The following is a 14,891-nucleotide window of genomic DNA, read 5'->3' on the forward strand; positions in this document are numbered from 1 at the left end:
AGGTGCATCTATTTATCCCACTGAGCTTTATCTAACACAATTAGAAGTACCTAGAACAGATTCAGTTCACACTCTTCAATACTTACTCGTGGCATAGCTCCCTATGTATAAAAAATAAGTGATCAACCCAGTGTTGGCAACATTTTCAATTTTCTTTGTTATTCCATAGGGTTTTTTTAAACTCTGATGTGAATTTGGTTGTGATGAGGTTTTGCTGTGGCTGTAGTGATTATGTGGTTTTGATGTGGACAGGATGTGGGTTTTAGTACCGATGTGGTTATGGGAGTGGTTGTTATAGTTATGGGATGTGGATGTCAGGTGTATCATGTTGTGGGGCTGTGATGTGATTGTGATGTGATGTGATTCTGATGTATCATACAGTTGTTAGGAGTACATATTTACTCAATCGCAGATGTCTGCTTGGGTTGTTTGAGATGATCTTCTCTTGGATACATTTAACCCCATGGCCCTGAAGAGGTTGGTAGGTTATAAGATCACTTTGAAATGTATGTTATTCTTGACTGGTAGCCAGTGATGGTTCTGAGAGCTGCTGTGATGTGTTTTCTCGTGTCGGGCCTGGGTAGGGGTCTTTCAGCTGTGTCCTGGATGCATTATGGTATCTTTAGTAAGTTATATGGAATCCAGAGGTATATCCTGATAACATACATGTTCTATGATGATTCCCTGCAGGCCATTTTCACCGAAGCCCTGTTCCAAGGGCCCAGTTTCTGCACTGCAGGGAATCATCATTTTCTTTTAGCGCTCCTATCCCAGCACACCCACCGTATCTTATTGATCCGCCATTGCTGCTTACCAGGTCAGAAAGAAAAAAAAGTTGAATGCCCTTTCAAGACAAGGCCTAAACAAGCTGACTCCTGTCCAAATAAGTAGATCAAACAAGCACACACTTAAAACGCTGTGGATAGGTCTCAAAAGTAAGAAACAACTTTGCCTTGCTTACTTTCATTTCATTCAGTTCAGCAGCATTGCACAGAGTTCCGCAATTGCAAAGCAATGAGAGAGTGCATCTTTCATTGGCCACGATACACTTAATTGGTTAGGCTAGCTCTTGAAACTTTCAGCCTCAGATGAAGAGTCAGTGATGACTCGAAACAGGTGTCAGGCTGCTTCGTTATTAAACTCATTGGACTCATGAGAAATCCCTCCTTCTTTGAATTACTTGGAACACCTGTCACTATTGCACTGTTCAGCGCAGTGAGACTGAGAACTGTCTGTGTTCATTTAGGTTCTTAATTGTGGGTGGCATCTGGCAGTGCTCCCACACCCCTCAGCCACCTGCAGCTTTAGTGCTTCCCTAATTTCGTCAGTGTACAAGCGCTGTGGACTTTGACATGTTCTGCCAAACCTGCGTGTTTCCATTATAATGTGTACACCACGTGGGTGCCACAGACTGTTTTCCACTCTAAGCAAGGGGACCCCGAACCAATTTGTTGAAATGGGCCCCCTGCATCTTCAGCCTGGCTTGACAAGTATCAACATGTGCCTAGACTGGCCTACATTTTGCAACCAGTTTGGACACATTTTCTCTTCCTCAACCTTCCACTTTCTTCGCTCCATCCTCTTCAACTAATCTAGAATAGAGTTGCGAGCCTTATCCTTGGCCACAAGCTCTGGGAGCGTATCTCTCCAGCCTTAAAATCTCTCCACTGGCTCCTGGTTGTTGCAAGGATCACATTCAAGACCCTTTGCATCATCCACAAAGCTGAATGGGGCCTGGAACCACTCTACCTGCAACTCACACTTACTAAATATTCTCCTTCCAGATCCCTTCAATCGTCTTGCTCCAACTCTCTGCTAATCAAACACTTCTCCAAGCAGAGAGCTGGGGGAAGATCTCTCTCCTCAGCCAGCTAACTCCTATGGAACAGTCTCCCTCTCTCTCTGTGTTCAACCAGACCACCTCAATTTCTGCAAACAACTCAAGACCTTTCTCTTCTCCTCCTCCTTCCATCTCCCCCTCCTGTGCTAACCATCCCCTCTGATGCTGAGATTGGCGGCCTGCTCAAGAGTCTGAAAGGGTCCTGGCCTTCTGCCTAATCGCCCCAACATCCCTCCCTATGCACTGCCATCTGGGCCCACACCCGCCTGTCGGGTGGTTTGCCTCTACCATGCACATGCCTGTTGGGTGGTATACTTCTCTGTTCGCCTGGGATGTCTGTGCCCATGCACTTACATGTTGCCTCCCCTGTTAGGGAGAATTCTCTCTTTAGGCTGAATTTCCTAACCTAGTGAGTCCCCCAGCAGCTTTGCTGGATTTCTGGAGTTGTTTTTTTCCTCCTGCCAAGAGTGAGACTCTTTTTCTCCCACTCCTGGACATGATTCATGGTATTCCTTTGACTGGTAATGTGTTTTATGGGCTATTGGGTCCTTTACTCCATAGGGTCTCATGTGTTTTTCCTATGTGTGTTACACAGCACCCTCCGTGCAGTAACACAGGGGTGTCATAGTGACACCCCACCATAGACTCCACAACCTGGCACTGACTACAGTCTCCCAGGGCATGTAAAGTCACCATTGGCTTTACTAGTCCCAAATTATTAACAGATCCCATTACAAACCATCATATTGTGGACGTACTGGTCGGGGCAATTCGATTGCCCCAGGGTCTGTTGGTCGAGGGGGCACGTCTCCGTCCCCCCTGATCAAGTTTTGGCTGGTGGCAGTGGAAACTACTTTTTATATTCGACCGCAAATATTTTCCTATGGGATTTTGCCATTGTTCGAGGCTACCAACTTTAATTATTTAATTCTCATAGCCTCGAACATACCGCCGGTTTATTTAATTAATATTAATTCGCTGGTTGGTATTTTTTGCCAAGACTCGATTCTAAAATGGCGTTTGTGTTCTCTTCTGTGACTCCAACCCAAGTCGAGCCTTTTGTTCCACTTTTTGGCGGGCTTCTCCACAGAAGCCTCCAAAAGTGGTGCCACTTTGTCTGGGTACCACAGGGGGTGTGGGAGGGGTTTAGGCACCCTGGACTGAGTTACATTGGTAACTCAAGTCGCACTCTTGTCTGATTGGCCCAAGTGGTGAGCCGGCCGGCTCACCACTTAGCATGTTTGAGTGACAGCTAGGCTCAGTGAATGGGGGTTTTCTGCATAAAAGCAGGGCTTTGGGGACTGGAACTTCAGAAGTCGCCACAGGACCTGAGAATCCGATGAGGGAGAAGCTGAGCCGACCTACCACGACGACACCACCGGTGGAGCCCTGCAGAACCGACTCACTACTTCCCGACGACAGAGAAGAGGCTCTTCCCCTGACTGGTGGGCACAACCAGTTTACCTTCCTTTCTTCGCACTCCAGCCCGGTTTGTGGTCGAACTGCCCGTGCCAAGCACCCCGGCTGCCGGATAGCCACTCACCACTGAACCGCGAATCACCGGACCGTTCCTTGTACCCAGTGGAGAAACTTTGCTGAAAATGTTGGGGGGGGACATGACATCTGAAGAAAAGGTGCCCCAGCCAAATGAATGGGGACAAAATGGTGTGCCATGAAAGTTGGGGGGGACAAACACCTCTGTCCCCCCTAAAATTACGCCCACGCCCATGCTTGTACCTGAGAAACTCCGCGGCTGGTTTCTTCCCTGGCAGTGCAACAGACTCCTGTCTTCCTCCACGACGAGATGCCCTCTTCCCCTGGACGAAGCACCGACTTGCACCCGCTGCCAGGAACAACTGCCCCCGCTGGAGCGTTCTCACCACTTTAAGGTACCGTGTCCGCCAGGCCTCCCTTTCTAAAGATTGCTACAAGGTAATAATAACCCCTTAACCTTCTGGACTGGGCTGGCTGCCTTGACCCTCTAACTGGTCCCTTTTTTTGGTCAAACTCCTTTTTGAACCTTTACAAGACTCATGTGCACTGCAACCGTGTGACCTTGGACACATTTCGTTTGGATCCTCTGGAAGTGGATCCGGCCGCTTGAACTCTAACTTCACGGTTTTACTTTGCCTTTCCCTCTTGTTATGTTCTGATAAAAGTGTTGGGATCTGTTTCAACTTGTTCTCTGCTCTTCTCTCCCTTTTTAAAACAAACTATTAGAGTGCCATCTACGTTAAGCGCTCACCGCTGTCTGAAAATAAGTGGGGCTTTACTTAAGACGTGTCTAATATTCTTTTAGGGGAGTGTATATCTTTTAGTGACTGTGTTTTTGAATTGCTTAGTATTAGTGCCTGTGTGTTTTTCTAGATGTTGTTTTAAATAAATAATTATATCTCTTTTACACCAAGCCCTGGTCAGTGTTTACTTGTTCTACTGTGTTCTCTTGACCTATTGTGAATACTCTGTATACTGCCTAACTCTTCTTGAGGGAAGTCTGACTGCTCAGCCACAGCTACCAAGTGAATCTGTGTGGTACAGACGGCTACCAAGTGGGTTTACTGCCAAACACCTGTAGTCCTAAATCTTTTGCAGTGGTCCCAGAGGGAACTGCACAGGTTTCTGCCTAACATGAACATCCCCAACGGGCACCTCTGGCACTTCCTCCGCTGGGGGACCCTAATAGCACTTACTCCCCACCCCCTTTTTTCTTTTTCTTTTCACTGCACTTGCAACCTCCAAATGTCACAAGGCCTAGTAGGACCAGTGTGCGGTTCTATTTATTCATTGTCATTTGCTCCTGTGTTCCCGCCCCTTGTGCCTTGTGGCACTTTGAAACACTGTTTGATGTATAAGTGCCTTATAAATATCCAATAAATAAATACATTCTCACTGTGATATGGCATTTTTTTAAAACAAAGCCAACAGGAGTGTTTTAATAGGTGGAGATGCTGCCATATATAGGCTGAGCCAGCATGGGCATGTTTTCCTACAGTGTCGTTACTAGTATTATGCGCAAAGCAAACTTGACTCTGTTTCTTATATTTCCTGTATCTCTGGCACCAGTGCTTGACCGTTCTGGTGGAGGACTCTTGGTGCATTGAATCTGCTACTGCCAAGTGGTAGTTATGGATACTAGACAAGGGTACCAAGTGAGCTAAGGGTGGGAAAGGCTAGCAGTCTGCAGAACCATGGCTGCTGCGATAAGTTCACATATTAAACACCCTTTGCACGTGCGAGTAAGTGAATGCAAAGAGTACAGATGGTAGTCTGCTAGAGCTGGAGTTGGAACCTTTTCTGAGGGCAAGGCACCCTGCTAATAAATTAAGTACTCACTCAGATATTCTCATCTACCTCAATGATGAAGAAAGGAGCACAATACGTTATGAGAAGTAGGACACGTGCCTCCCGCACTTCAATGAGCAAAGTGAACAAAGACTCCAACATGTCTGCAATACAGTCTGCGTAGCAAAAGGGAAGACTGCTTCAACTATAGAACAGCTGGAGGCCCCACAAGGTAATACTATTGCCCCCTCGGGGGGATAAAAAAAAAAAAAAATACTATTGCCCCCTCAAAGTTAATGGGGAAAATAACTACCTATTTTCCTGTGCTCCAGAATATTCTGGAGAGTGATGAGCCCCTGAAACATAACTCACAAGGGAATAACGGCCTACTCTGTACATGCCAATTTCGGGTTCAGAAAAGCGATTTATAAACAGAAGGACAACATTCAAAATATAAATGTCGAAGGCAACATGTACGCACACAGGGGTGATTTAGGTACACCATGTTGGAATAGCTATTTATCATTTATATAGTAGGTAGACTGGAACTTTAGTTAAAACAGAAACATCTTTTATTAAAGTTTGTTTTTATGCAGAATTAACATTAGTAAACACAGTTGCAAATTCATAGGTATACAGAAGTGTTACTCTTGATCATAACATGTCCAATTGAGCCACGTAAGACAGATTTGTTTCGGAAATTGTTAGGCTGCATATTATTTTGTAAAAAAAAAAAAAAAAAAAGCCAAAGTATACTTTACTGGTAGCTGCCATAGTAAGCACCTTACGACTTTACCTTTCCAAAATGACTAGCGTGCTCACATAAACAATAATGTTACGTTCAGGCCTTATTTACAAGTTCATGTCACTGCTTAGAGTTCTTTGGAGCAAGGGTGGGGACAGTTGGTAATATACAACCAGACAGCATGCACATTAACTCAGCATGCTGCATGAACAGCCTTCTTTAAAGCGAGCTCAGCGCTCAAAGACTTCTCATGAAGAGGAGTTATGGGCAGGGAGAGGCAGGAATGTTCTGATTACTTACTTGTTATTATCATTACTCCTAGTCCTACTCGCCATCATCACAGCACTTATCTCGGAAGCCCTGCCTCCATTCCAGGAATCCCTTTTCAATTTATTTTATTTCCAAGCTTGAACATGGGATGCTCCCCGCAGGGAGTGAGAGGAGGGTCGTCAGTACTGTGATGAGTACGAGTAGGACTAGGAGTAATGACAATTACCAGTAAGTAATCAGAGCATTACCTTCACATCCCTCTTGCTCATCCCGGTACTTAACTGAGGTGTACCAAATCTAGACAACAAGTAGAGGCCCCAATGAGACACAGAGACAGAAGTGCTGCAATACCATCAACACATTACTGCCCCTAAAACAAGCAGACAATGTCCACAGACTAAAACCCACACCCCAAAGGACCCATCGCTGGGGTGAAGCACATGTAGCCAGAATTTTCTGTTAATTTTGCTGTCATCAGCCCAAGAATCGGCCCTGCAAAACTTCCACATAGACACCCCCTGGGCGACCACCCAGAAAGCAGGCAACCCCGCAAGTGGGGCAACTCTGAAATGCACAGGGATGGGCAACCCAGTAGACACATAAGCCACGCCTGATCCAACGGCTGATGGGCACCACTGAAGGTCTCCATCCAGCCCCAGCTGGCCCAATGTAACAAGAAGACAGTTGGACCAACAGAAACGCTCAGCTCTATGGGGGTAGTGCAGGACCGGCCCTGCGGACACCAAGGAGTGCCCAACCACCTCCTCAGGGTCCTGAGGAGTCTGAAAAACGCCAGGAGAACCAGGTCCATAGACGTGGGGGACACAGTGCAAGACAAAGGCATCTGGAAGGACCCACAGAAAAAGAGGGTGACACAACAAAGCCCCCACCTACCCAATATACGAGCCAAGGTGATAGCGAACAGGAATGCAGTCCTGTGCATTAGGTGCCGCATGTGGACATCCGCATAAGGAGCAAAGGGAGGACCCTGGAGAAACCACAACATGAGGGCCAGGCACCACGGAGGAAGACCCATAGAGAAACTGGGGCGAGAAGAAGCCAGCTTCATAAGGAACCTCCCTACCAGGGCAACCCCTTCCGTCCTGCCCTCCAAATCTCCCTGAAGGCAGTAACAGAAGCCAACAGGAAGCAAAGAGGGACACTGTAAGCCCCTGGTGAATCTCCCCCTACCCACTAGAGAGACTGCAGCACAGAAGGAAGCCCACACGGAAGAGGGGAGGTGCTGGATCACCCACACCAAACCAGAAGAAAATAAAACAGAGCCACTCATAGGGCCATAAGGGAGACGGCCGCCTCCCTGGACCCTAAAACCCCACAGCAGTCAACTGAGACCTCACAATTTACAGGTTTTCTATCGAATCATCCGGACAACTCACCCAGCCCCGCAAGGCAAGGGCAAGGCCACTGCTGAATGAACCTTTGGTCCTGACTATGGAGCTAAAAGGTATATAAGAGACCCTGCGGCCATTCCAGGCTCAGGGCATCCACCCCCAGGCCTCTAACGCTGGGAACCTGAAGCAGAAGAGGGGGACCATTGCCGAAGATGGGGAGGCAAAGAGATCCAGACTTGGACACCGAACCTGTGACAAATGTCTTAAAAGACCCAGTCTGACAGGACAAGGTCCTGCGAGGAGAGACACCACCTGCTGAAGTGCCCTGGCCAGACATTTTCCACCCCCCTAATATGTGTGGCTTCCAGAGAGATAAGACACCCCTATCCCCAGGTAGCTAATCGAGAGACAAAGCAATGAGGGGCTGAGACCCCCAAAATCCCCCTGACAGGTCGCAGACACCCAGGCAGGTGAGTCGGTTATCCAGACCACCACAGACAGGCCCACCAAGGACCCGTAAAGCAAACAGTGCCTGAGGATTGGCAGATAACTCCTTCTAGAAGGAAGAACAGAGATGTCCATCCGGGGCCCACAACTCCTGAGCCAACCATAATCCCAGAGTGGCCCCAAAGATGTGACAGGACCTTCCCCACATAGATCCACTGAGACCAGCCAGTCGACCAGATAGGGAAAACACTGAAGCCCTTGCAGGTGAATGTGCGCACTAGGGGACCCAGGAACTGAAACACTGGCCCCCCGCAGTAAATTGGAAGTCTCTGGAAAGGGGGAAGCACCACACAGAAACAGGTATCCTGGAGATCCAGGGACGCCAACCAAACCCCGTCCGAACCAGAGTAGAAAGCATCTACTCACTGGGTGCTTCTCAGTTCATTCTTTCTATGATTACTTGAATTTAGGGCCTCATCACGAGTTGGGCGGTATTAGCCCTACCGCCAAACCCCCGGCGCTATTAGCGCCGGATCACGGGTTTGCCGGTAATGGAATTCCCCATTCCCCACTGAGCCCATTCGGGAATGCCCCATTCCCCATTGGGCTCAATGGGGAATTTTCGCGCTCTCATTTGGTGGACCCTTAAATCCGGCGGTAATAGCACGACCGCCGGATTTAAGGGTTACCGCCAAACTCGTGATGAGGCCCTTTGTCTGATGTGTTGGCATGAGCTGAAATGCTAAGTGAGTTTTGATGCTTGTTACATGCCTTTTTGTTTTCTCTGCTGTCTAGTCATGCAATGTCTTTCCAAGGGCATGTACTATGGAAACATTCATACAGAAAATAAATGGTCAGGTTGAACTATTAGGTTATAATTTTATTGAATAAACTTGCCATTCCGGGGGTAAGATATGGCATTCTTGCAAATTGTAAAGGTCAATATTGGTCGGTAATTCATAGCGTCACTTCAGTCCCCCTTCTTAAATATCGTAATTAACACTGATCACTTCCAGGAAGGGGACGTAGGTCTCTGTCACTTGTTAATGGACATTGAAAAGGCTAAATGTATAGGAAAGTGTCTTCTTTTGAATTTGAAAGACATATTTGTATCAGATGGAATGAGAGGTATAGACAGTATAAGAACACTATTTAAGTTCCACTGATTACACTGGCCTCTGTGAATGATGTGTCTTTGTAGACGTGAAACTGTCAAGCTTGTTCCATTGCAGAATTCCGATGATGGCATAAGATTGTGTATTAGCATAATTGCAGCACCTACTTTCAGTTTTAGCTTGTGAGGAGGCATTCATCCTACAGCGTATCGCTCTTTAGCATCTTCAACATTAAGCCAGTAATTAACTGTTCATTGATACTGGAACTGCCATGCCCTGTGTGAAGAGAAGTGGGGTTTTAAAGAAGAAACTTGAAATTATTCTGAATGTTTGTAAAAGTGGAAGGTGAAAGTGACCGCATAGAACCATGCTCATTCTATTTGTTAAAATTATAGCTGTTGTTGATGTGGACGGGCACATAGAGTTGCACTGTGCCATTTGGAGAGCAGAGGGTGACCAAACACTGATGAATTTCATAAGCTGAGTACGGAAACATACATAAGCATTTCATTTATATCGATAGACACTTGTTTAAACATAATGTTCCTTTATTGTCTTTCAAAATTAATATATGATTCGAAAAACAAAGTGAAAATGTCTCAGTATAGCACCCACTTGGGGAAACAGGTAGCAGAGATGTGTAATGTTTATATTTGATTAAAAACTAGATAATCCATTTAAAGCATAGGCAAGTTTAGGTTGAATTTGAATCGAGATATGTAATCTCTTCATTTTGCGGATCAGTGGAGGTTGACATGGGTTTCAGAGATGGTGGAAGGCATGTGTTTCGGGGCGCCCAAGACAGCCTGTGCCCTGGGCCCCAGAAACTGTGAAAATGGCTCTGGGGGGCTCAAAGATAAGGAGCTGGCAGTCAGGCCCAAAGGTACATGTCTGGCTGGAGGGGGAATATATAAGGTGCTGGTTAGGGGCCACAGATAAGTGGCCAGCTGGGGGTTGCAGAAAAAAGGAAATGGCTGTGGGGGTGCAAAGAAAGGGGGCTGACTGGAAGCCACAAAGAAAAGGTGTTTAGCTGAGTCGCACAAAGAAAATGGACTGGTGGGGTGGGCGCAGAGAAAAGCTACTGGTGGGGGGGTGAAAAGAAAAGGAGCTGGTGGGGAGCACATAGAAAATGGGCTAGGGTGGATATTAGTCTGTAATTTTTGTGGATGATGGCATGAAGGTGGCAGCGGATGGCCATTGGGGCGAGGTGGGTAACATTTGTTGTTAGTGGCACTGGTAAGGGGACTAAAGGCATAAATAATGGGCAGGGAAATAGTGATGACTTCACTCTGGGCGAGGTGTAGGGCGGATTTGTTGATTCTGGTGTGGATAAGGGGAGACAGAGTGGAGATTGGGCACAGGGGATGGGAAAGAGAAAGATGGACTGTAGCAGTGGTGTGGGAGTAAGAGTGCAAACAGTGTAGCCCTTAGCCTAGTGCTTCAGCGCTCCTGTATGTGAAGTCAGGCCAGGGAAGCACTTTTAATGGGTCACTGGTGCTGCGGGCAGCAGGTGGAGCTCATGGTTGGCCGCTGCTTCATACAGGCACTGACCCAAAAAGGAGGATCAGAGCAGAGACCTATTTTTTACCTTGACCGGTCCGTACCGCAACAGGCTTGCCCAGCTCTAGATGCAAGTCAGCCATCAGCCTATATCACCCCCTTCCTTTGGTGGTGGGAAGGTGGGGGTGGGTGGAAAGACTGGTTCTGTGATTCTGTTGCAGCTGCCACCAATACCAATAGCTGTACTGAACCAGTCCCGCACCCACCAACACTTTCTATATTAATGGAAAAGCATCTGTTTTGAATGGGTTGTGGCTGTTCTGGGCACAAACGCCCTGGCTTTTATCCATAATATTAGACCATGTCTTCGAAAAAGACAACACGTAAACATTTCACTATGATGTTTTACAATTTGCCTAAAGTTGTTGTCCCTTACTGCAACTTCATCAACAAAACTCGGTGACAGTGTCCCTGCAGAAGCCCTCTATTTACATCCATTAATGACAGTGGTTTGGAACGTTTGGGTCTTTAGATGTTTTGGACTACAACTCCCATGAGCATTAACAAGCAATGTAAATGGTGAGGGATGATGAGTCATAATCCAAACTTCTGTAGAATGGCAGTTTTCAGCCCTGGTGTGTCAGATCAATGGTGGAAAAGCAGAAGGTTGTCACGTTATCCTTATGGTAATGAAGAGAAGAGAGATCAGAAATGAGAAGGAGGACAGGAGGCTTGAGTGGTGGCCAGGAGGAGGGCTGAGGATAATCTTAAAGTGCGAGGGGGAGAGAAGAGGGTGAGGTGGGAAGGCAGGTAAGTAGGGGCATGGTCATGTATCGTTGTGAAGATGATGAGAAGATGTTTGTATTTAGCTCTAAATTCCACCAACCAGTTTAGTGGTGGGACAAGGAGGTGGAGGTAAATCAAGGAAGGTTGAAAAGTGTGCTGAAGTATTCAGTTTTATTGAGGACTAGGGCAGTTATTAGGTGTTTGGCAGTGAAGGAGATGGTGTATTTTGTGGATATTTAAGTGTTTTGGTCTGGCAGGCCTAGCAGATTTCAAGATAAAGAGCAAAAAGTTGTGAGGTGGGACACTACACCACCATGGTTGCGAGCAGAAGGAGAGTAAGGATGGTAGTTAGGGGAGAAATATATGGGAGGGGAGAGCGGGGGATTGTGTGTTTGGTAGGGAAGTAGGGAAGTAGAAAACTTTGGTTTTCGTCGAGTTGAGCATGAGTGAGTGAGATGCCATCCAATATTGAATGGTGGTGAGACAGTGAGAGATGTCTATCAGTTTGTCAGATAGGGAGGGAAAATCAAAGAATATCTGGGTGTCATCAACAAAAGCTGATATGAGAAGCAGTAGGAGGAGTTGAGGGCACTGAGAGCAGAGGTATAGAGGGTGAAGAGAAGAGGACCTAGGACTGACCATTGGGAAACACCAACAGCGAAAGGTGTGGGTGTGGAGTAAAGGTTGTTCCAGGACACTTGGAAGTGCCTAGAGGCAAGGTAGAGGGGTATCCAATCGAGGGATTTATCTTTGATGCCAAGGACAGACAGTGTGGCTAGGAGGTCAGAATGGTCGACAGTATCAAAGGTGCCTGAGAGGTCAAGAAGAATAATAGAAGACAGGTTGGCATGGCAAGTGGAGGAAATTAAGTTGTTTACATTGAGATGGGCTGTTTCGGTAGAGTAGATGGGTTTGAAGTCAGATTGCACTGGGTCCCGAATGTTCTGTGTATCCAGAAATTTGGAGAATAGGTTAAATACAATTCTGTTGAGGATTTTGGAGTATTGAGGTAGAAGGGAGACAGGAGGAATATTTACAGGATTGCTAGGGTCAAGGCTGGGTTTCTTTAGAATGGGGATAACAGTGGCTGATTTGTAAGATGAAGGGAAAGTGGCAGTGTCAAGGGAGGCATTGAAGAGGGACGTAAGATACAGGAAAACAGTGGGTGCTATAAATTTCACTAGTTGAGGGGCAAGCGGGTCAGTGGGGGGACAAGAAGTGTTGGCTTTATGGAGAAGGGCATACATTTCTTCAGTGTCAGTGGGATCGAAGGTGGACATGGTGGCGAGAGTGGAGGATATGGGTGGTGGAGTGGAGTGGGCAGGAGGGTGCTAGAGGGTAATTTATGAGGGTATCTCCAATGGTAGATATGTTAAAAGCAAAGTAGACAGCAAGAACATTAACAGAAAGAGAGCAAGAGATGGAGGAGGATTTAAGGGGATAGAAAATAGAGTTTAGAGATTTTTGGAGGCGTCTGGGTTAGGAGGATTGAGAGGAAGCGGTAGAATTCATGTTTGGCAGTGTCAAGAGCCAAGGAGTAGTTAGAAAGAGTGGAGAGGTAGATTTAGAGATAAGGGGTGAGTCTAGAAATTTGCCTGGTCAACGTTTTCTTCACATGGCTGTTTTTTGCGTCTGAAAGTGGATAGAGGGAAATGAGTGCAGAGGGGAGCCTGAAGAGCAGTGTTGAATTTGGAGAAAGCGTCATCGGGGGTTGGGAATGTGAGTTCAGCAAATGAGGAAAGCAAGTGTTGTAGGTCGAAGATGTAGATGAGGAGTTCAGAGGTAGGACATTTGCACTTAGTAACAGTCATAGAGGGTGGAGGAAGGGAGGAGAAGGAGGGTGTCAGGATAGAGGCAAAGACTATTGAGTGGCCAGATGGAGAGGGGGCAGTAGAGATTCTGCTGGCTGATACTAGAGATGAGATGAGAATAAGATTGAGATAGTTCCCATTAGCGTGGGTGGGCAGGGAGTGGATGGAAGAGAAAGAGTGATGATGGAAAATGGAGGTAACGTCAGTGGATGTGGCCGTGGAGTGAGAGGAATGGTTAAAGTAATCGAAGACTATGAGATGCTGATCTCGAGAGAGTGAGTTGATTAGTTGCGAGAGATGGTCAAAGAACTGGCCTAACGGACCAGTATGCCGGTAAAGAGAGATGGTGTTAAAATTGTAAAATGCAGTGATAGTAGCAGTAGACTGTTCGAATGAGGGAGAATTGGAAGGGGATTGGGATGAAGTAGACATAGGGAGTTTGGAAGATGAAAATAGAGCCACTCCACCACCAATATCCGTGCGGCGGGGAGGGTGGCAGAAGGTATATAGGGGGTTGTGGAGGGCAGCAAGTGTAGCAGAATTGGAGGGAGATACACAGGTTTCAGTGAGGGCAATCATTTTGAGAGAGGGGGAACAGGAGTCCTTGTCCCCAAGAGGGGAGTCTCTCTTGTGAGGTCCCACCTACCACCAAACCTAGCAGAATATTGTGTAGCGGGCTCACCTCCCTGGCCTCACGGAGAAGGGCTACCTTCTGGGGAGAAGTGACAAGATGCTGTGAATCGTCACATCTGGTAACACCTGAGAATTCTGCAGCCCCATAAACACATAACCTTTGTATTCAATACTTTTTTCCTCATATCAATAGAATTCCCTCTCAGTTTTTTTAAGGCTTATGAGTACTGCAAAGTACACCAACGAGAGGTCTGCCACGGCTACTTCAGCACATTGTTAGCATGTGAATTATGCCACTCTTTGTCAGTTGATTTAATTTAAAACCAACAAAAGGACATTGCGTTTCAATAAAAACATCAGTTATCCAATGTTGTCAGATTTGTAAACCATTGAATAACCTCCTCTTTGCAACTGTTTACAAAGCTCCTTTAAACATTGCACAAACTTAGTGGTTACTTAAGTTAACATGATATTTATGTGAGTGTGTACCTTGTTTGCCAATTCCTTACACAAATGTAAACTGAATGCAATACCTTGCATTTACAATGTTTGCTCTTTTGTAAACCTAACCAAATGTATGGTTTGAAAAGAATACCCATTTTCGTGAACCATTAAACCAAAAGGTATGCAACATTGTTGTAAACTGCTGTAAATCTTGTGTTAATGGTTTGCAAAACATTTGTAAACCTTTCAAACCATAGGTTCGGTATGGTTTACAAACAAGCAAACTATTGTAAACACAAGGTTTTGCACGTAGTTAACATTATTGTACAATGTTTGCAAACATAGTGTACACTTATTCAAATGTTGTGTAAACTGCAAGTAGACATTATGTTTGCAAATTGTTTACAATAGCTGTGTAAACTGTTGCAAAGTTGAGGTTACGCAATGGTTTACCAATCTGAGAACATTTGTAAACTATCATTTTCATGCAGTGTTTGTATCTGTTGTCGGCCTTTGTTTGACCGCAATCTAGAAACAGTCACTAAAACAGAGACACGACTGCAAACAAATACACATGCGTAAAATGCAATGCATTTCATAACATGTATGTTGGCGGTGCAAGGAAAGAAAATTGATTAATGTATAGAACAGGATAGTGTTTTACTG

Source organism: Ambystoma mexicanum, chromosome 13, assembly GCF_040938575.1.
Source record: "Ambystoma mexicanum isolate Mex_15411 chromosome 13, UKY_AmexF1_1, whole genome shotgun sequence".
Classification (NCBI taxonomy): Eukaryota; Metazoa; Chordata; class Amphibia; order Caudata; family Ambystomatidae; genus Ambystoma; species Ambystoma mexicanum.